The sequence below is a fragment of the Nomascus leucogenys genome, chromosome 16 (assembly GCF_006542625.1).
Source record: "Nomascus leucogenys isolate Asia chromosome 16, Asia_NLE_v1, whole genome shotgun sequence".
In the NCBI taxonomy this organism is placed as follows: Eukaryota; Metazoa; Chordata; class Mammalia; order Primates; family Hylobatidae; genus Nomascus; species Nomascus leucogenys.
This window is the reverse complement of record NC_044396.1, coordinates 36,211,528-36,235,531: the sequence shown is the minus strand read 5'-3', so window position 1 is coordinate 36,235,531 and position 24,004 is coordinate 36,211,528. Positions and strand designations below refer to the sequence as shown.

The window sequence follows — 24,004 nt, the reverse complement described above, 5'->3', positions numbered from 1 at the left end:
GAAAGTTAACTGAATGAAAACAGAGGTCTTTGCTTCTAGATGGTAATGAAAAACCCTCGTGGTAGCAATTACAAATATTTTCTTAAATGAGCAAAATAGGTACATATTGCGATACTGTTTATTCAGTACATCATCAAAAAGCTAAATGAAGAACACTGAATTTGGGATCAAAATGAACCAGCTAGGCAAAGGCACGACAATTACTCAATAGAGATACAAAAGATATTCTTAACATTATGCCTTTTTTTTATAGCAAAGACAATGGAGTATATTATACACAATGGACTGATTGAACATAAATGCAAACATGTTAGGTCTAAGTTGGTGTGGCAAATGTACAAGTCTTGACCTGATAGATGTGATACTCTCTCCCTTAGGCAGCAAAGGGAAAGTCCAGAAAATAGCACAGAGTATCTAGGATATACCAGCAGTAACAGTCAAAAAAACTTCATCCTGGTCCTATTTTTATAGTCAGAATATAGACAATCTTCCTACAGACTATCTGGGAAGGTCATAAACACTGAAAGTATTCATTGTAACCCATAACTTAAGCACTGTTTTGTATTAGTGCTTTATTTTAAAACAAAAAAGTTATTTTTCAATAATGTGCCGGGTTGCTTTTAAAAATGGTGATTTGATTATTACAGTGTGTTAGATCATAAAAGAGCATATTTAACCTGGGTTGCTTTGATAAAGAAACTGCTGACCTCAGTTATTCAAGATGGAACGTTTGCCAATGAATGCCTTTGTTGCTCATTACCAGAATGATGCATAGGAACTTTTAGATCAACTGGCCAACAATGTGCTTCCCTTTGGCCTATCACTGCCAAAACAAGGGAGAGAAAGACAGAAAGAGGCATCATCTGTCCTCCAATCTTATAAGAAAACACACATCGGTCTTTTTCTTTGTTTCAACATTGAAAGGTACAGTTAATTCTTGACATTATGTTTGTATTGATGTCATGATCAATTCAGAAAAGAAAGCAGTGCTCATCTTGCTTACCCGCTCCTCTTTGGGTACCTCTAAATAACTCTGCTGTGCAAATGCATGCCTTCTTTCAGCAACGAAGCACTGTATGCACTGTATGTAACTGCCACAATTCCCTTTGTTAAACTAACATAATGAACAGACTCTCCACATGAAGACGCTGCCTTAGGTAGTTTCCTTGCTAGCCTGTCTTTAGAGTGATGCCTGACAACAGCTGTCTAAATACCAGATGGACTGTAGACAGATACTCCAGGCCCTCTAAAACACTATATTTACATGCAGTGTCAATTTAAACTAAACCCTTTACCCTTGTAGAACTAATAATTCCATCAAGCCTTACCAAAAAAAATCAAGACAAAATTAAAAGCTATGGTTATGCTAAATGAAAAATTGTAAAAAGCTTATTCCTTGTAAGTGCACAGACATTCTCCCAAACAGACCATATGCTCAGTAAATTCAAAATGACTGAAGTCATACAAGATATCTTATTTGACCACGGTGAAATGAAATTTGAAATCAATAGCACTATGAAATTTGGAAAATTCACAAAGATGTGGAACTTAAATGACACACCCCTAAATAACCAATGGGCCAATGAAGCAATCACAGGGACATTAGAAAATACTCTGAGATTAATAAAAAGGAAAATACAACAAAGCACAACTAATGACATCAAGCTAAAGCAGTGCTTAGAAGAGTATTTATATTTGTGAATGCCTGTATTAAAAAAGACAGACCTCAAATCAACCAAAACTTTCATCTTAAGAAACCAGAAAAACAAGAAAAAACAAAACCCAAAGCACGCAGAGGAAGAAAATAACAAATATTAGGCAGAAATACATGAAATAGAGAATAGAAAACAATAAAGGAAACCAATGAAACCAAAACATGGTCGCTTGAAAAGACCAACAAAATTAACAAACTATTAGCTAGGCTGACTAAGAAAAAATGAGAGAAGGCTCAAATTGTGAAAATCAGAATTGAAAGAGAAGAAGCACTACCAAGCTTACAGAAAGCAAAGGGATTCTATAGCACACTAAAAGGAAATACACTGAGCAACCGTACGCCAACAAATTAGAAAATGGAAATAAAATGGACAAACTTCTAGAAAGGCATAAACTCCCAAAACTGACAGGTAGAAATTAAAAATCTGAATAAATCTATTACAAATAAAGAAATTAAGTCAGTAACTTAAAACTTCTGACAAACAAACAAACAAACATAGGTCCAGATAGCTTCAGTGGTGAATTCTACCAAATTTTTAAAGAGAAATTCATAACAATCTTTTACAAACTCCAAAAAAAAAAAAAGAGTAGGGAATTCATTTTATGAGGTCAATAGTATTACTCTCATACCAAAATAAAAGACATCACAAGAAAATTACAGACCCATATCTCTTATGAATATATATGCAAAAACTCTGACAAAATGTAAGCAAACCAAATCCAGCAACACATAAAAGGGATTATATACCACAACTAAATGATATTTATACCATGAATCATAGGTTGCTTTACCACTTGAAACTCAATTAATGTAACAGAATCGTCTCACTAAAGAACAAAAGTGACATAATCATCTAAATAGACACAGAAAAAGCATTTGACAAAATTTAATACATGTTCATGATGAAAACACTCAAGAACTTCAGAAATACAAGACAACTTCCTCAAACTGACAAACAGCATCCACAAAAGCCCTACAACTAACATCAGACTTAATGGTGAATGATTTCCCTGAACACTTTCCCCCTAAGATCCACAAAAGGACAAAGATGTCTGCTCTGACACTTCTATTCGACATTGTACTAGAGGTGCCAGTCAGGGAAATGAGGCAAGGGGGGGGGAAAATAAAGGCATCCTGATTGAAAAGCAAGAAGTAAAACTCCCTATTAGCAGATGACGTAATCTTGTATATAATAAAGAATCTTAAAAAAACTATTATGAGTAATAAATGAGTTTAACAAGTTTATAGGATACAAGATCAATATACAAAAATCAATTGTATTTATCTTAAATTTAAATTTTATTTCTATATGATCAGACAATACGAAAATGAAATTAAAAACAAAAATTTCATTTACGATAGTATCAAAAAATACTTGACGGGATGGTACATAGACCTAAAGCCAATAGGGGCATAAGGACAGAAGTATAAATCAATGGGAAAGAATTGATCCTTGAACTTACAGTGAATTGATTTTCAACAAGAGTGCCAAGAAAATTCAGGAAGAAGAAAGTAATATTTTCAAAAATGGTGCCAGAACTGGATATTCTCAGGCAAAAGAATGATTTTGAACCCCTTTTTACATCATACACAAAAATTAACTCAAAATAGATTACAGATCTAAAAGTAAGAGCCAAAACTATAAAAGTCTTGAAAGAAAAAATCAGAGCAAATATTTGAAACCTTGGACCAGGCAATGGCTCTTTACATATGATACCAAAAGGACATGACAAAAATAAAAAAAATAGATAAGCTGGAATGAAAAGTAATAGCTAATGGGTACAGGGTTTCTATTCGGGGTAATGAAAACGTTCTCATGGTTGTACAACTCTGTGAGTATATAATAAACCACTTAACTATACATTTTAAAATGAAGAATTGTATACTATGTTAATTATATCTTTTTTTTTGGGTGGGAGGGGGTAAAGCAGCTCTCATATACCTGTTTTATACATCCTTTTAGATGATACTTGTACCATCTCAGAGGACAGGGAGAGAAAGACTGAGGTGAAATTCCCAATGTGCCCACAGTCCCAAGTGATCTGGATACAAAATATTCATTTAGTAAAAGCCAGCTCAATTCCTGGACATGTGCACTATGCAATAGAAGGGTACTGTGGTTAAAATGCATGTTCTTGGTGGCAATATTGTTGCCATGTTATTTCAATCAGATCCTTGATCTATGCAATACACATACAAGATAACAAGCTAAGTTTCCAAACAGTAACTTTACAAAAATACTGTCACTGAAATAGAGTTGGTTACAACTCAGAAGACTCACTGGGGTGGCCCTGTCTTATCAATGGAGAACATTACAAAAGTCACCTGTAGCCCCATATCATTTCCCCTTCACTGGGGTGAAAACAAATAAATCATGCAGATGAACACCCTACTAAAAGATGCATAAATTTTTCATAGATGGATTGAAAAATAAGAAGTATCTCACTTCACTCCTAAGAACTAGCAGGGCAAGCTGAGTGAGAGTGAAAGAAATCCTTAGAGATAGGACGTCTCTCTTGCTTTCAAGAGGGGAGGAGGAAGGTCTCAATCTCACATCCTAATAGCCATAGTAAAAGCCATACAAAGACTTTCAGATATATAATCTCATTTGATCCTCACAAAAGCCTTGTGAAATCTAGTATCCTAAGCCGTTTTGTTTCAAATGATCAAATCAGAGACTAAATTGTGATTTATAAATCCTGTAAATTCAATCAATATGAAGTCTGACAGTATAAACAAATCGTCCACAGTTTCAGTGTAATTTTTAAAATATTTATTTACACTAATATTTATTTCTATTTTCATTGACACTGTATTTGAAAAATGTTATTTCTCAAAAATGAGGTGGGAGGATTGTCTGAGCCTGGGAAGGTCAAGGGTGCAGTGAGCTGTGATGGTGCCACTGTACTCCAGCCTGGGCTACAGAGTGAGACCCTGTCTTAAAAAAAAAAAAAAATTCTAGGCCAGGCATGGTGGCTTACACTTGCAGTCCCAGCTAATTAGGAGGCTGAGGCAGGAGGATTACTTGAGCCCAGCAGTTCAAGACCAGCCTGGACAACACAGACCCCCCCCCCCCCCCATTTCCATGAAAAATTTAAAAACTAGCCAGGCATGGTGTTGGAGTCCTGGCTACAAAAAAGGCTGAGGCAGGAAGATCGCTTAAGCCCAGGAGTTGGAGGCTGCAGTGAGGTATAACTGTGCCACTGCATTCCAGCCTGGGGAGGGGAGGGGAAGGAGAAAAGAAGGAAGGAGGGAGGGAGGGAGGCAATGAAAGCTTCCATAATTTGGTCTCCCCCTTATGCTTTTTGAAGGGAACATAAAATTGTTTTAAAGGGATGCTCTGTTTAATAAATAAAGCTTTGTGTTAACTTGGGATGGGGAAGGGTTTATTCATTCTAGATAGTAAATATCCAGCTCCTAAGGGACCAGAGTCTCACTATAATAATAATATAAAAAAACCCAAAACCTTCAAAATCTATCAACTCCTGGATGCAAAAGTATTCTTAAAGAATTGTCACTAGATGGAACATTTTCAAGTCCTATGACAGAATGAGAAAAAACAATAAGATTTTCTCATCATCTAAGCCCTGCTGCTACCACTCCAGGCTGCTGGGCCTCTCCCAGGCTCCAGACCTCTGCTCTGATCACCAGGACAACAGCAGCCATCAGGGTTTGCAATTCTTCTTTCAGGGTGTTACTGAAAAATAAGTAGCCTTTCAAAATTTAAAAATCTACATTTAACATTTTCATATTTGATCCTGAAGTGTTAAAAAACAAAGCACAATACTTGAAAGACATCCTATTTTTGGAGTCCCACAGCATTAATTTCCTTTCTTAAATGTTTTCTGGAAAATAAATTTTAAAACCTGTTTAATATATTAAAATAATAATGGTATTTGTGGCATTAACTCTGGGTTTCTTATTGGTAGCAGGTTTAACGATAATAACATCAAACCTATATGGAATATATGAGTTTTTCCACAATGTCATTCCAAATTATAACAAATTCTATTACTGGAGATCTGTCCTGTGTATGGCACCATACCATATTCATTGTTTCTGCTCTTAAGGAGCTAGCAGTCTCCAAAGCAGAAAGATAGCACAAACCTATGTATAACCCTTGCATTAGCAGAATATGACAGGTGCGATCTGCGAAGTTCTATTTAAACACTTTCTCTCTCTCTCCAATGGTTCAAACACTAGAGAAAGCCCATCCAGCTGGAAGGTATCAGTAGAGACTTCATTGGGAAGTAGAATTTGAGATGTCTTAAATGACCAATCAAGACACTCCAGGCACAATGAGGGTGGAAATACCAGAAATATTAAGTTAGTTCATTAATTGGGCCAAAGAATGAATGGCAGAACAACAGAAAATGCACTTGGAGAAGTTGCTTGATGGAAAACTTGTATACTGAGAAGCAGGCTCTAACATACATCTCAAGGAACCATCTAAGATTTCTGAACAGACGAGCAATATGGCCAGACGTATGCTTCCTAAATTTACATAATAGCTGTGACAACACACAAAGGAGGACCAAAAATGGCTTGAGAAAAGAAGGGCCCAGAAGTAGGCAGGTAACCAGCTAAAGGCCATTGCAATGATTCAGAGAAGAGGTAAAAGGGCAGCAGTGAAAATGGAAAAAGGCACTCATTTGTCACTAATAATTTGGTATTCCATGCTAACCACTGATTTACAATCAGCAGGGTGCAAGAAGTGAATTCATTAGGGCTAAAATGCACCATGGTTCATCTGTTTCTGGGGGATGAGATACCTGGCTGATTTTCAAAACCAACCCCTCTGTAGAGGAAATGGCCTTTGTGAGAAGGCTGCCTGCTTGCCAGATACTGGTCTTATACCTTCGGAAGAATAAAATTATGTGTGGGTGGAGTGCAGGCCACGTCTGCGTCTGGCAGATGGAAATCAGGGGAGAGTCATACCATGCACTAAAGACATGATATGTAGGTTGGGAGTTTGCCACTAGAGAACAGCCTGGGCCATTCTTGACACATCATGTCCACCCAGCTTCTTCACATGTAGCACAGGGACAGGGTGAATCTGATGCGCAGGGGTCTAGTTATGCAGGCGTCTCTTTTCAGGTTGGGGAGTGAGAGACCTAGGCACTATCCATGGGTAGTGTCACATGGTTAACCATAAGACAGCGTCACCTCGTTCCTCCTGTACTGCCTGGCCTTCTGGGGCCTGGCTCCTTCTCACATCATTGTAGGTTGCTGTGTAGTTAGAGACCTCAGCATAGAATCACTGTAAAAACAAAAAGTTCCATATTGGCTGGTTTTCTTTTCCTTTTTCTTTTCTTTTTTTTTTTTTTGAGACGGAGTCTCGCTCTGTCACCCAGGCTGGAGTGCAGTGGCGCAATCTCGGCTCACTGCAAGCTCTGCCTCCCGGGTTCACGCCATTCTCCTGCCTCAGCCTCTCCGAGTAGCTGGGACTACAGGCGCCCGCCACCACGCCCGGCTAATTTTTTGTATTTTTTTAGTAGAGATGGCGTTTCACCGTGGTCTCGATCTCCTGACCTCGTGATCCACCCGCCTCAGCCTCCCAAAGTGCTGGGATTACAAGCGTGAGCCACCGCGCCTGGCCTCTTTCTTTTTTTTAAGAGACAGGGTCTCACTATGTTGCCCAGGCTGGAGTGCAGTGGCAGGATCATACTTCACTACAGCCTTGAACTCATGGGCTCAAGCTATCTTCCTGCCTCAGCCTCTTGGAGCAGCTGGGACTACAGGTGTATGCCACTGTGCCAAGCTAATGCTGGGGCCACACCCTTTTGGAACACCAAAGCAGACAGCAGAGAACAGCAACTCTGAACAGCTGCCCCTGGCCCGCAGCACGTTCACTGTATTTGTGTTCTTCTGATCTCTGCACGTAGGTTTTGTGGCTACCTCAGGTAGCCGCTCTGCCTCGACATTTTTTTTTGAAATTGTTTCAGACTTACAGAAAGCATGCCAGAACTTTTGTACTCCTGACCTAGGTTCATGAACGGTGAGCAACTATATATATATATAGTAGTGGTGGTCACTGTGGCTACTGATATTATCACATTGCTGAACCACAGATAATAAACTGCAGATATCATGGCCATTTAATTCTAAATAGGTCTGGATCTGTTTCTTTCTTTTTTTCTTTTAAATAGACAGAATTTTACTTTATTGACCACCTTTAAGAAAAATTCCATATATTGACAGAAACATAAAAATACTTAGTCATTTTTAACTCAATATATATTCTGACAGTGTTTATTCTATTTTTTTGATTTAGGTAAAATTTAGTGAAAGCTATTCTTCCAGTAAAAAACTTAAAAGACCGATTTATGATTATAATACTGTTTTAACAACTTCCGTATTCATGTTGGTTGATTTATTTCTGAATATGTCTTTTTAAAGTTTGAAGTACCACAAAATGTGAAGCATGCTATTTGTAGTTACAAGTTTTGGCTTAAAATGTTTTTGACATGTGTAGAAAGTCTTTTTCAATGATTATATTTTATTTTATTATAATACTTTAAGTTCTAGGGTACATGTACACAACGTGCAGGTTTGTTACACATGTATACATGTGCCACGTTGGTGTGCTGCACCCATTAACTCGTCATTTACATTAGGTATATCTCATAATGCTATCCCTCCCCTCTTCCCCCACCCTAGCACTGGCCCCGGTATGTGATGTTCCCCTTCCTGTGTCCAAGTGTTCTCATTTTCCAATTCCCACCTATGAGTGAGAACATGCGGTGTTTGGTTTTTTGTCCTTGCGATAGTTTGCTGAGAATGATGGTTTCCGACTTCATCCATGTCCCTGAAAAGGACATAAACTCATCCTTTTTTATGGCTGCATAGTATTTCATGGTGTATAGGTGCCACATTTTCTTAATCCAGTCTATCATTGATAGACATCTGGGTTGGTTCCAAGTCTTTGCTATTGTGAATAGTGCCACAATAAACGTACGTGCGCATGTGTCTTTATAGCAGCATGATTTAGAATCCTTTGGGTATATATCCAGTAATGGGATGGCTGGGTCAAATGGTATTTCTAGTTCTAGATGCTTGAGGAATTGCTACACTGTCTTCCACAATGGTTGAACCAGTTTACAGTCCCACCAACAGTGTAAAAGTGCTCCTATTTCTCCACATCCTCTCCAGCACCTGTTGTTTCCTCACTTTTTAATGACTGCCATTCTAACTGGTGTGAGATGGTATCTCATTGTGGTTTTGATTTGCACTTCTCTGATGGGCAGTGATGATGAGCATTTTTTCATGTGTCTGTTGGCTGCATAAATGTCTTCCCCTGAGAAGTGTCTGTTCATATCCTTTGCCCACTATTTGATGGGGTTGTTTGTTTTTTCTTGTAAATGTGTTTGAGTTCTTTGTAGATTCTGGATATTAGCCCTTTGTCAGATGAGTAGACTGCAAAAATGTTCTCCCATTCTGTAGGTTGCCTGTTCACTCTGATGGTAGTTTCTTTTGCTGGGCAGAAGCTCTTTAGTTTAATTAGATCCCATTTGTCAATTTTGGCTTTTGTTGCCATTGCTTTGGGTGTTTTAGTCATGGAGTCCTTGCACATGCCTATGTCCTAAATGGTATTGCCTAGGTATTCTTCTAGGGTTTTTATGGTTTTAGGTCTAACATGTAAGTCTTTAATCCATCTTGAATTAATTCTTGAATAAGGTGTAAGGAAGGGATCCAGTTTCAGCTTTCTACATATGGCTAGTCAGTTTTCCCAGCACCATTTATTAAATAAAGAATCCTTTCCCCATTTCTTGTTTTTGTCAGGTTTGTCAAAGATCAGATGGTTGTAGATGTGTGGTATTATTTCTGAGGGCTCTGTTCTGTTCCATTGGTCTATATCTCTGTTTTGGTACCACTACCATGCTGTTTCGGTTACTGTAGCCTTGTAGTATAGTTTGAAGTCAGGTAGCGTGAGGCCTCCAGCTTTGTTCTTTTGGCTTAGGATTGTCTTGGCAATGCGGGCTCTTTTTTGGTTCCATATGAACTTTAAAGTATTGTTTTCCAATTCTGTGAAGAAAGTGACTGGTAGCTTGATGGGGATGGCATTGAATCTATAAATTACCTTGGGCAGTATGGCCATTTTCACGATACTGATTCTTCCTATCCATGAGCATGGAATGTTCTTCCGTTTGTTTGTGTCCTCTTTTATTTCATTGAGCAGTGGTTTGTAGTTCTCCTTGAAGAGGTCGTTCACGTCCCTTGTAAGTTGGATTCCTAGGTATTTTATTCTTTTTGAAGCAATTGTGAATGGGAGTTCACTCATGATTTGGCTCTCTGTCTGTTATTGGTGTATAAGAATGCTTGTGATTTTTGCACATTGATTTCGTATCCTGAGACTTTGCTGAAGTTGCATATCAGCTTAAGGAGATTTTGGGCTGAGACGATGGGGTTTTCTAAATATACAGTCATGTCATCTGCAAACAGGGACAATTTGACTTCCTCTTTTCCTAATTGAATACCGTTTCTTTCTCCCGCCTGATTGCCCTGGCCAGAACTTCCAACACTATGTTGAATAGGAATGGTGGGAGGGGGCATCCCTGTCTTGTGCCAGGTTTCAAAGGCAATGCTTCCAGTTTTTGCTCATTCAGTATGATATTGGCTGTGGGTTTCTCATAAATAGCTCTTATTATTTTGAGATACGTCCCATCAATACCTAATTTATTGAGAGTTTTTAGCATGAAGGGTTGTTGAATTTTGTCAAACGTCTTTTCTGCATCTATTGAGATAATCATGTGGTTTTTGTCTTTGGTTCTGTTTATATGCTGGATTACGTTTATTAATTTGCGTATGTTGAACCTGCCTTGCATCCCAGGGATGAAGCCCACTTGATCGTGGTGGATAAGCTTTTTGATGTGATGCTGGATTCGGTTTGCCAGTATTTTATTGAGGATTTCGGAATTGATGTTCATCAGGGATATTGGTCTAAAATTGTCTTTTTTTGTTGTGTCTCTGCCAGGCTTTGGTATCAGGATGACACTGGCCTCATAAAATAAGTTAGGGAGGATTCCCTCTTTTTCTATTGATTGGAATAGTTTCAGAAGGAATGGTACCAGCTCCTCCTTGTACCTCTGGTAGAATTCGGCTGTGAATCGTCTGGCCCTGGACTTTCTTTGGTTGGTAGGCTATTAATTATTGCCTCAATTTCAGAGCCTGTTATTGGTCCATTCAGAAATTCAACTTCTTTCTGGTTTAGTCTTGGGAGGGTGTATGTTTCCAGGAATTTATCCATTTCTTCTCTATTTTCTAGTTTATTTGCATAGAGGTGTTTATAGTATTCTCTGATGGTAGTTTGTATTTCTGTGGGATTGGTGGCAATATCCCCTTTATCATTTTTTATTGCGTCTATCTGATTCTTCTCTCTTTTCTTCTTTATTAGGTCTTGCTAGCGGTCTATCAATTTTGTTGATCTTTTCAAAAAAGCAGCTCCTGGATTCATTGATTTTTTGAAGGGTTTTTTGTGTCTCTATCTTCTTCAGTTCTACTCTGATCTTAGTTATTTCCTGCCTTCTGCTAGCTTTTGAATGTGTTTGCTCTTGCTTCTCTAGTTCTTTTAATTGTGATGTTAGGGTGTCAATTTTAGATCTTTCCTGCTTTCTCTTGTGGGCATTTAGTGCTATAAATTTCCCTCTTCACACTGCTTTGAATGTGTCCCAGAGATTCTGTTATGTTGTGTCTTTGTTATCGTTGGTTTCAGAGAACATCTTTATTTCTGCCTTCATTTCGTTATGTACCCAGGAGTCATTCAGGAGCACGTTGTGCAGTTTCGATGTGGTTGAGCGGTTTTGAGTGAGTTTCTTAATCCTTAGTTGTAGTTTGATTGCACTGTGGACTGAGAGACAGTTTGTTATAATTTCTGTTCTTATACATTTGCTGAGGAGTGCTTTACTTCCAACCTAGTGGTCAATTTTGGAGTAAGTACGAAGTGGTGCTGAGAAGAACGTATATTCTGTTGATTTGAGGTGGAGGGTTCTGTAGATGTCTATTAGGTCCTCTAGGTGCAGAGCTGAGTTCAATTCCTGGATATCCTTTTTAACTTTCTCTCTCGTTGATCTGTCCAATGTTGACAGTGAGGTGTTAAAGTCTCCTATTATTATTGTGTGGGAGTCTAAGTCTCTGTAGGTCTCTAAGGACTTGCTTTATGAATCTGGGTGCTCCTGTATTGGGTGCATATATATTTAGGATAGTTAGCTGTTCTTGTTTAATGGATCCCTTTACCATTATGTAATGGCCATCTTTGTCTCTTTTGATCTTTGTTGGTTTAAAGTCTATTTTATCAGAGACTAGGATTGCAACCCCTGCTTTTTTTTTTTTTTTTCCATTTTCTTGGTAGATCTTCCTCCATCCCTTTGTTTTGAGCCCATGTGTGTCTCTGCATGTGAGATGGGTTTCCTGAATACAGCACACTGATGGGTCTTCACTATTTATCCAATTTGCCAGTCTGTGTCTTTTAATTGGAGCACTTAGCCCATTTACATTTAAGGTTAACATTGTTATATGTGAATTTGATCCTGTCATTAGGATGTTAGCTGGTTATTTTGCTCGTTAGTTCATGCAGTTTCTTCCTAGCATCGACGTTGTTTACAATTTGGCATGTTTTTGCAGTGGCTGGTACTAGTTGCTTTCCATGTTTACTGCTTTGTTCAGGAGCTCTTGTAAGGCACCCCTGGTGGTGAGAAACTCTCTCAGCATTTGTTTGTCTGTAAAGGATTTTATTTCTACTTCACTTATGAAGCTTAGTTTGGCTGGACTTCTGGGTTGAAAATTCTTTTAAGAATGTTGAATACTGGCCCCCACTCTCTTCTGGCTTGTAGAGTGTCTGCTGAGAGATCCGCTGTTAGTCTGATGGGCTTCCCTTTGTGGGTAACCCGACCTTTCTCTCTGGCTGCTCTTAATATTTTTTCCTTCATTACAACTTTGGTGAATCTGACAATTACGTGTCTTGGAGTTGCTCTTCTCAAGGAATATCTTTGTGGCATTCTCTGTATTTCCTGAATTTGAATGTTGGTCTGCCTCGCTAGGTTGGGGAAGTTCTCCTGGATAATATCCTGCAGAGTGATTTCCAACTTGGTTTCATTCTCTCCGTCACTTTCAGGTACACCAATCAGACGTAGATTTGGTCAGTTCACATAGTCCCATATTTCTTGGAGGCTTTGTTTGTTTATACTCTTTTTTCTCTAAACTTCTTTTCGTGCTTCATTTCATTCATTTGATCTTCAGTCTCTGATACCTTTTCTTTCAGTTGTTCAAATCGGCTTCTGAAGCTTGTGCATTTGTCGCGTAGTTCTCGTGCCGTGGTTTTCAGCTCAATCAGGTCATTTAAGGACTTCTCTACACTAGTTATTCTAGTTAGCCACTCGTCTAATCTTTTTTCAAGGTTTTTAGCTTCTTTGTAATGGATTCGAAATTCCTCCTTTATTTCGGAGAAGTTTGATCATCTGAAGCCTTCTTCTCTCAACTCGTCAAAGTCGTCATTCTCCATCCAGCTTTGTTCCGTTGCTGGTGAGGAGCTGCATTCCTTTGGAGGGGGACAGGCGCTCTGATTTGTAGAATTTTCAGCTTTTCTGCTCTGTTTTTTTCCCATCTTTGTGGTTTTATCTACCTTTGGTCTTTGATGATGATGATGTACAGATGTCCTTTCTGTTTGTTAGTTTTCCTTGTAACAGGACCCTCTGCTGCAGGTCTGTTGGAGTTTGCTGGAGGTCCCCTCCAGACCCCATTTGCCTGGGTATCAGCAGCGGAGGCTGCAGAACAGAGAATATTGCTGAACAGCAAATGTTGCTGCCTGATCGTTCCTCTGGAAGCTTTGTCTCAGAGGGGTGAAGTGTCAGGTGTTAGGTGTCAGTCTCCCCCTACTGGGGGGTGCCTCCCAGTTAGGCTACTTGGGGGTCAGGGACCCAGTTGAGGAGGCAGTCTGTCCATTCTCAGATCTCAAACTCCATGCTGGGAGAACCACTGGTCTCTCAAAGCTGTCAGACAGGGACATTTAAGTCTGCAGAAGTTTCTGCTGCCTTTTGTTTGGCTATGCCCTGCCCTCAGAGGTGGAGTCTACAGAGGCAGGCAGGCCGGCCTCCTTGAGCTGTCGTGGGCTCCACTCAGTTCGAGCTTCCTGGCTGCTTTGTTTACCTACTCAAGCCTCAGCAATGGTGGGCACCCCTCCCCCAGCCTCGCTGCCGCCTTGCAGTTTGATCTCAGACTGCTGTACTAGCAATGAGCGAGGCTCCGTGCGCGTGGGACCCTCCGAGCCTGGCACGGGATATAATCTCCTGGTGTGCTGTTTGCTAAGACCATTGGAAAAGCACTGTGTTAGGGTGGGAGTGACCCGATTTTCCAGATGTTGTCTGTCCCAGCTTCCCTTGGCTAGGAAAGGGAATTCCCTGGCCCCTTGCACTTCCCAGGTGAGGCCATGCCTTGCCCTGCTTCAGCTCATGCTTGGTGGGCTGCACCCACTGTCCTGCACCCAGTGTCCGACAAGCTCAAGTGAGACGAACCCGGTACCTCAGTTGGAAATGCAGAAATCACCCATCTTCTGCGTCGCTCATGCTGGGAGCTGTAGACTGGAGCTGTTCCTGTTTGGCCGTCTTGGAACTGCCGTCCAGGTCTGGATCTGTTTCTAAGAACACAGCCATTCCCTCTGAATGCCAAGTGTGGTGAACACATTCAGGAAATGTGACATTGATACAATACTGTAATCCAAGATGCAATCCATGTTCAAATATTACTACTGGTCCCAATGATGTCTTTTATAACAATTCTTTTCTAATCCAGGATCACAATTGTGTCTGGCATCAGCTTTTTGATACCTGGTTTTTACTTTTGCTTTTATATGTCCAGAACTATGAGACCATCTCCCCCAAATACACCCATCTGTAGCAACTGAGCATCAGGAAACCTAACAGCTTGAGCCACTGCATGAGGAGGATAAGGGACCAGTGTTACTGTGCCTCTGCCACCATGTTCTGCTCTGGAAGATGGATTTACCTTCAAGGAGGTGCTGCACACAGGACTATGAGGTTCACCAGGACCTCAGGAGCAGGACGTGGCCCAGGACAGCTGAACCCACCCTAGGTGAGATGGTCCACCTTGTTAGGCCTTACCAACAAATTCACAGCAGATGCGAAGAGCAGTGAGATCTGCCCTCAAAGGGTTGATATGTATAAAGCCCTTAAAAGACAAGTGAGCGCTCATGAAAAGTTACTATTTTCATTGCTATGATTGCTTCTATTGGGTTCCTGACTTTGGTGAAGAAAACTGCACCTGCAACTTCCCTTCGTTCATTCCGCACTTTATTAAGTGACTTCTTTGGGTGAGGTCACGTGTCAAGCACTCGGTCTATCTTCCCTTGTGGAGAATACTCCTACAACCCCAGCTATGGAAACCTGAGAACCCGTTCAATCAAATTACTCTGGAAATAGACAATCACAGAAATAGTTTGCTAACTTGATAAAGACGCATCGACATTTTTTTTTTTTAAAACATGAAGCTGTGCTTGGTAATTTTCCAGGTTTCAAGTTGGGTATCAAAATTCTCTTGAGAGCTTTCTCTAGTAAAACTGGAACTCCACCCCATCCTCCCTCATACTCGCTTCTAAGAATGCACAGGAGCCACTTCACTCAAGTAGCTAGAATCCAATGACACATACCACAGAGGTGACCAAGGTTTTCAGATCACAACCATAATGAACCTCAAAGTCTATACAGCTGGGACTGCTGATTTTACTCTGGGCCACAGATCCCCATGATAATCAGATATAAAGGGATCCTCTCCCTAGAAAAAAGAGCATACATTAACCTTCACAGAATCCCTATCCCAGAGTTAAGACAATACTTTTCATCAATTCCTTTGTCTTGTCTTTGGAGTTCAGCTTCTTAGTCACCTCCCTCAGAGATAATCTGCGTAACTACCTGTCCTAAATGGGCCATCCATTCCTCTACACTGACTACTTTTGGGCATACAGTCACCTCAAAGGCGCAGCAGAGGGAAATGACTTGGTGCTACAGGGAGTATCTCTTCAGGGCTTATTAGAACCAAGAAAGGCATTTATCCTGCCCTGTTTGGGGTGTGGACAGACTGCACATCTTACCTCTTGGGCTGCCATTTTCTATTAATTCTTGTTGACTGGCAGGAAATAAAAAAGTTGATATAAGCTGGATGGCTGTAAATACTTTTAACAGACAAAAACAAACAAGGCTTACTTTAAAATAAGTAATTATCCCAAGATAAAAGAATAAAAGAAAGTTTCAAAAAGACAACCCCAAGTGTAAAATGATACACACACACACACACACACACACACACAACAAAACAAACAAAAAAAACCAAGTAGCTATGACTCTCTGAATGAGAAACAGCAGGGTCTCTATAGCTGGGTCAGCAAGAATAGGGAAGCCCAGACCTGTCCCCTGACTCTGGGCACCACCCACTGTCGAGGGGCAGAGGGGCCTTTCCTTGGGAGCCAGCAAGTGGGAATTTTACGGGGTCAGGATTGAGTAAGGAAAGGAGTAGAAACACTTCTTAAAAACACAGCTGCCGAGATCACACCACTGCACTCCAGCCTGGGCGACAGTGCGAGACTCTGTCTCAAATAAAACAAAACAAAACAAAACACAGCTGCCCATGAGGACTCAGCTGGGGAGGGGGCATCAAACCTACAACAGAAAGGTGAGAGGAATCAGGAGCTGCGCCTTCCTCCCTCATATCTTGCCAACTTCTTTTCAGGAAGCATCTCTGAAGTCTATGCCTGGGCTCAGTGCATAGACTGGAGCCCTACAGAAACCTCTCTCCAAACACTTTTCACCTGTAGTTGCCTCACTCATCATTTCTCCCCTTCATTAGGTAGTAGGATGAGGAAAAGATCTGTGCCCCAGCACCTACAGCCTCAGAGAACATCTGCTCCATCAGTATCTGCTGGCCCTGCACATGAGAATGCAAGCAAAGGCATCAGCTAGAGATGGTCTCATCTAGGAGACGAAGTCATGAGACTTTTTTTTTTTTGAGACAGGGTCTTGCTCTGTAGCCCAGGCTGGAATGCAGTGGCACATCTGAGCTCTCTGAAACCTCCAGCTCCCGGGCTCAAGTGATCTTCCCACCTCAGCCTCCTGAGTAGCTGGGACTACAGGCACACCCCACCATGCTTGGCTCAGCCTCCCAAAGTGCTGGGATTAGGTCAGAAATGGGAAGATGTATATGAGATTGAGGAGTCCCAAAGGATACAAAAAATAGCAATGAATAAGCGTTTGAGAGAAGATTTCAAAGCATAGAGGTAAACACTGAGGGTGGAACTGCTCATGACAATATCAGCAACAGAAGGGAAGTACATACTTCAGGTACAAATACCCACTGACCACGCTCAACATGTGCTGTACATAACCTGTAAACTGAGTCCTCACATGAAAACTGACAGATGCTAAGACATGAAGAACCAAGCCAAAATGTGTTATTCACTCCGAATAGAATACATGAAAACTGTTGGCTTTAGTCTACATTAAAAGTGATATTATCATCTATTTGCAATTGAAGGCAGATCACTACCTTACCTAAAATGTAGCTGAATATTTTAAGAACAAAGAGCAGAGACTAAGAACTCCATTATCTCCAGAGAGTTCCTCTTCAATGACTTCAAGTAGTCCTTTCTAGTCTTTTTTAAAACTCAATTATGTAGAGTCAACCTTGTCAATCATATAATCAGCCTGGTCACTCACATGGGCTGGTCTCCCACAATTGTTTTCCTACCTCCAAGTTCTTTTTTTTCCTTTGTATTCATTCTGTCCATAGTCATTAAATACACATTGAACACAAACACTGAAGTGGCCAGAAATACAGTGGTAAGCAAAACAGGCAGCGCCCTGATGGAGCCTCCCAGGTTCAGGCGATTCTCCTGCCTCAGACTCCAGAGTAGCTGGGATTACAGGCATGTGCCACCCTGCCTTGCTAATTTTTCTATCTTTTTTTTAGTAGAGATGGAGTTTCTCCATGTTGGCCAGGCTGGTCTTGAACTCCTGGCCTCAAGTGATCTGCCCACCTCAGCCTCCCAATGTGCTGGAATCACAGGCATGAGCCAACACATCTGGCCAACCATCAATCTTGGAACCTAGAGCTGCATTATAACTCTCAGTTTTTCACTTACCATTATACATACAAATGTCCAATTATATCTCTCTTTCCCCAGATCTCTCTCATACAATACAAAATTTAAATGGAATGTAATGACCAGAAAAGACCATTACACCTTATAGCAGTCATAACATTGTGATAGTGACCAAGAAGTCAGTCAGAAGACAGCAGCACCTCACATATATTCAACAGTAACATCACAAAGATAGCATTAGAGCGGTGATTCCTGTGCTGTCTTTCAAGAAAGAGCCTTCACCTTTTCTGCCATTACCACTGTCACTATTCAACAATCTCATGATGGCAGCTGGCTTTGCCAATTATCTTGAATTAACTTTTCAATATCCCTTTTTGCTTTCATAACAAAGAGTGGTTGCTTTTATCAACATTCCCTAAGGTCCGGCAAGGTTAATAAAATTACCATTAAAGCCTCTGAAGTTTGCACAATGACAAATCAAACCCATTCCCAATGAAGGGCTTAATCATTATAAAGGAATGAAGAAACCTCTCATAAGGCCTCAGGAATAGATGCTGAGACCCTTCCTGCTGACTTGGCTCATCTGGACAGGAAGGAGAAGATGCTGTGCCTTTTCCAGATTCTCAGCTGTGCCTCATATAAACTCTGAAATCCAAGTCAGGCCACACGGGAGCACACAGGCTGTGCGCCGATCCCTGAGAGCAGCGAGAACACTTGATCCCAGATTGTACACTTTCAGTTTATATGAACGAAGCTGTTCACCATTCTGACATTTGACGTCATCCACCAACTACCCACTAACACTATCTATTAGTGCAGAATGCTTGGAATTTCCTCATTTTAAAGAGCTGGAAAGTTTCAAGTACAGACCTTACATTTTAACAAAATAGTACATGCTATTACTTTTAGGGATTTAGGACCTTTCCTCTTGGATTACTCAATTAGGACATACTCATCTAATCAAATACTTAACCCACACATTAAGAGACAAACATGTTTGTATCTAAGACATAGCTTTTAAACAATTCCATGAACACTGAAGGGTAACATTTTAAATCAGGTAACTGCTTAATTGCTTTCCTCCCAATCTTCTACTTTAGACACTAAATCCATCTTGCCTTTTCCTTATATTCACCTCTAAATCTTCAGTGCCCAGCACAGTATTCAACTGTGGCCAGGCTGGTCTCAAACTTAGGCAGGCTCTCATGAGTAGTGGATGGATACATTTTCCTTCATTAGGTAGATTTTAAACAGGAAAATACTGGTAAAATAGGCGAAGAAGTTCTCCAAGATATTATTTTACTTTTCTTTCACCCTGAGCCTCAAATGAGATGAATTCACCTTTTTTGGCTGAGACCATCTGGTCAAATCTTTTTACTGTGATTCATTTAAAGTTCAAAACATCATGAGGCACAAACTAAGAGAAACTGGACAGTAAACACTGAAGAAGCTATTGCAGTTCTCACAGCACTATGGACTTGAACTGTTAAGTGTTCCTAGCTGCTGTTCAGTTCTTGCGCACAAGCTATTCTGCTTTCTAAAACTAGTAAGCCTTACTTCCCCCAAACTTACAGTTCTATTAGTCTACAAGAACTTTCCACTAGAATGTGTAGCGAATTCCTTTCTGACAAGTTGCCCTGAGCCCCTCCCTTCCTGATCTGTAAAGAGCAGGCTGGCTTCAGGCCACTCCCCAGCCCCTGCTCATGGCTGCTGTACCACCTGAAGGAGAACCTCAGCCACAGGATCAGGTGCAGCTCTCCCTGCATTCCCCCTGACTGCCCCGCTTTACTTGGGGAGTGGAATTCAGCTGTGGGTTGTGCTGCTAAGCTCACCACAGGAGACTGTTTATGACCTTGAGACAGAAGTTGTAGCCGCTATGGGAGTCAGAGCAGGGGAAACCTCCTCTTATATAAGATACTTCCCAGCAAAGTAAGACAGAATTGTGCTCCACATGTCTTTCTTTTCTTTCGTTTCTTTTTTTCTTTTTTTTTCTTTTTGAGAGAGTCTCACTCTGTTGCGCAGGCTGGAGTGCACTGGCGCAATCTCGGCTCACTGCAGCCTCCGCCTCCCAGGTTCAAGCAATTCTCCTGCTTCAGCCTCCTGAGTGGCTGGGATTACAGGCGCCCACCACCACTCCAGCTAATTTTCTGTATTTTTAGTAGAGACAGGGTTTTACCATGCTGGCCAGGCTGATCTCGAACTCCTGGCCTCAAGTGATCTGCCTGCCTCAGTCTCTCAGTGTTGGAGTTACAGGCGTGAGCCACTGCACCCCGCCCCACATCCCTTTCTTTAAAATTTTTTTTTCACTGATTTTATACCACTTTTGGATGAGATGAATACCTCCCTAACAAAAACAACGAACAAATGGAAAAAAACGACTCAAAAGCAAATCATGTATTATTACCAGAAGCTAAGAACGGCTTGGATGATTAAGCGCCTCTGCTAATTAAACACGGCTTCCAATTAATTCCTCAGAAATCAAAGCTATCTTCTGTGGTGAACATTTCCCTACATTCAACAGGTTTAGAGCTATAATCGAAGGTAAAGCATTCAGTTACACATTTTATAACCAATTTAGGAAGGTCCACCTGATGTCTCACTGCAATTACATTTTATGAGCATTTTACTGGGATCTCCTTTTTGATGGAGAGATGCGTATCTGTGAACACTGAGAAATGCTGCCACTTTATGGAGGAGAATCTTGAAGACTTAAACCACAGTGACTATGTGTTCATATGAACCCAAACTGTCCTTGCTAGGATGAATGTGGCTCTGCAGCAGGGGCTTCCCACTGCTGTGTTCTGGCACATGCTGCTCTAAGGCTCCTCACTTTTTGCAACCTCAGCTGACTTTTAAAGCAGTTAGTTCATCTGCACTCAACCAAGAAATGAAACATAACCGAGGTCTGTCCTTCTTGCTTCTTCCGTCTCTGTGAAGGTGCCACCATCTCCCAGTCATGGCAGCCTAAAACTTCCAAGATGAAACTGTCACGCACAACCCCAATCCTCATCCATGGCACTCTAAGAAGCCTGTCCCTTCTTGCTGCTGGTTAATCCTCCCCACCATGTTGTCACCACCCCGCTGGTTGCTCCTCCTCTCACTGCTTTTTGTCTCCTCAGAGGTGTGTTTGTCGTCAGGCTGGATGCCCAGCCCACCCTCAATTCATTCTTCACATTATTTCTGTCGGGTTTTCTAAAACACAGACCTGATGCGTGTCCTCTGGTACTCCTTGTGCCTACCATACTGCATCTTTTCCTCACACAAAGTGTCAGCCCTTCACGCCCTGGGTGCTGCTAGCACTCTAGCTTCAACCTTCAACTCTAGCTTCAACCATACCACTTCCCCTTCACATGTTTCACTTGGGCGAGTTACCCTGCCCCTTGCTGCCCCTAATCCTGCAGCCAGCCCCTCCAATTCCTCCTTCCCAGCTAAGCGCAGCTGTCTTTCCTGGGGGCGCCTCCCCTAGGGCTCTGCCTCCCCATGCTCCCCTCTGAGCCCTGGCAGGCTCCACCTGCACCCTGCATGGCAACTGTCTACTTACAGGATGGTCATTTCTACCAAGACCCTGAAATGGCTGCATCCTCAGCACTCCACACTAAAGGTGTTTACTGAATGAAACAAAGGATGAAAGTATGCCAGCAGTATAACTTTAAACTCACTGCCACTTTAATACTTATTGAGGGACAATCTGCAAGAAGCCATCATTTATTGAGCAGTAGCTTAAAAGTTTGGCTCTTTTACTCTCTCCTCTAGATAGCTTAAGGAATATTCCAGGACTAGATTTCTAAAATTACCTCTACTATATAAAATATTACCAATTACTATGAACAATAAAATAGTTAAAATTAATTGAGCACTGGCCAGGTGCAGTGGCTCAGACCTGTAATCCCAGCACTTTGGGAGGCCGAGGCAGGCAGATCACTTGAGGCCAGGAGTTTGAGACCAGCCTGGGCAACATGGCGAAACTCTGTCTCTACTAAAAATACAAATATTAGCTGGGCGTGCTCGCCAAGCGCCTGTAATCCCAGTTACCCAGGGGGCTGAGGAAGAACTGCTTGGACCCTGAAGGCAGAGGTTGCAGTGAGCTGAGATAGCACCACTGCACTCCAGCCTGGGCAACAGAGCGAGACTCTGTCTCAAAAACAAAAAAAAAATATTCAGCGTCTTCTATATACAGACTCTGGTACCAGACTCTATGTTTCATTAGGTGTTTCATAGCCCCTGAAGTGTTTTTAATCTCCATTTTACTCATTAGGAAACTGTGCTCAGAGATGCTTAAAACTTTCCCATGATAAGAGGGCCAATAAATACCACAGAATATGCAATTTCACTGAGCTGTTACTCTGGCAGCTTGTACTAACAGATATTAACATAAACTGTCCTCATTTAAACAGGTTATATTTGTTCTCCTGTATTATTTTATTTCTGTATTATAGCTTCCTCCTCATAAGGAAATTTTTCTAAGGTGTCACTACCAGATGTTGCTGTTTTTCTTGTTAACAAATCTGTTTTTGGGCAGAGCCCTGAGCCTTGGTGTTGACCGAGTCTCCTACTTTAACGCAGCCTGCTGCTTCTCTTGCATACAGATTTGTGCATTCTGTGAATCCTGGTATTTTTCTAAGCAAATTAAAATCAATTTTTAAACAAGATAGGATGCAAAATAAACAAGCAAATAAATGAGAACTGGTGACTTAGACACACCCTTGGTTCGGTGAAGAATCAGAAGGACCGGGTTGGGGCAGTCCAGGCAGGGGTGGAGGGAGTCTCGGAGCAGGTGAGGTGAGAAAGGGGCAAGGTGTGTCTCAGGAGGAACAGAAGGCCACCTGTGGGGAACTGTGTGACTCACAATGGCACGACTGTGTCTTGTAACTTAACTGCAATCAATCTGGACTATCATTTATTGAACTGCTGCTGCTTATTGGCCGCATGCTGGATGCTTTCACATGGTATTTTCATATCTCCTCATCACCCTAATGAGGTAGCTGTAAATGCTGTGTCACAGCTGCGGAAAAGGGAATTCATGGCAGTCAAGGAGCCTGTCCAATCTTGATCACAAACTCAAGAGCCATCACTACAATGCCAGTGCTCTTATAACTCTGCCCTCCAGTAGCTGAACACCCGTTATTTCATGGCAGTCCCCTGGAGTGTAGACACAACAGACCATCCATCAAGCAATGCCTAAACTCACAGCTCCAAGAACAGTCACACTTTGACACTGTAACACAATGGCTACCCAAGTTAAGGGATACACAAAAGCTTTAACTTTTGTGTTACAATGGCTACCCTTAAATTGGTCCTGCCTGATATTCACAGATCACAGAATGCTAGAAACCATTTCTGTAAGAAAAACCTCAGAGGTAAATCTAACAACTGTATTTCCTCTTAAATCATCTATAAACATTTTCTAAACACTATGTCTTTTATTAAAAAGAAACCAATAACCAAAAAAATAGACTTTTCTTTTTCCAGTTATAATATTGTATCAAACCTCCCACAACTCTTCCACTGCTAAATTTGACTGGCTTTACAAAAAGGGGTGGGGGGGAAATACTGTATTGGTTTAGACAAAGAAATCTTAACCATTTACTTCTTATCTTTTTGGGTCATTTTATATGTGCCTTCTTGGCTCTGGTACCAATACACTTATTATTTCCTCTCCTCTCCATAGTTAAAACTGAATGTAAAGTCAGCACTGCATTCTCCAAGTGATATAAAAGGCAAGAAACATGTAGCCTTTTATTATAATTTTTCTTTCACAGAAAAGAGTTACATTCAAATGCTTAGGTACATACAAGGCTACCAGTTACCTAAAGATTATCAAAGTGATATTTTACTTGCAATTTTATTGTAATAGAAATTATTCTTTAAGTTAGTGCATGGCTTTAAAGATCACTGCATGATCTTCGGATTATTTTAATTACAAAACAATGGTCCGACACACAACTATTCCTCGATATCTGTTTCTTTACGTGACAGGTAGGAAGTAAGTTAAAAATAAAGTAAGTATGAGACAACAGACCAAACATCTTTGCTATCTTTCCTGACTGCACTCTAATCCGAGCATGCTCTGGGCCCGGCAGGGCATGCCCTGGGAGAACTGTGAATTGAGGGCAGGGTGTGCTACCAGCCTGTCTTCCTAGCAGATCTGCTAATCCAGGAGAGAAGGGACCAGCAGGTATACGAACTCA

General features: G+C 41.1%; 1 protein-coding gene and 1 long non-coding RNA gene across 12 annotated transcripts in view; both read right to left on the bottom strand.

Annotated features, from left to right (window-relative positions):
• SPIDR (scaffold protein involved in DNA repair) overlaps window positions 1-24,004 on the bottom strand; it is a 508,026-nt gene that overhangs the window by 258,926 nt on the left and 225,096 nt on the right. The window lies entirely within an intron of this gene.
• On the bottom strand, window positions 4,214-21,159 carry LOC115830630. Its single transcript, XR_004026158.1, has 3 exons — window positions 21,148-21,159; window positions 20,271-20,272; window positions 4,214-4,301 (listed from the first exon to the last, which is right to left on the bottom strand). It is a non-coding gene; the product is annotated as an uncharacterized LOC115830630 (long non-coding RNA).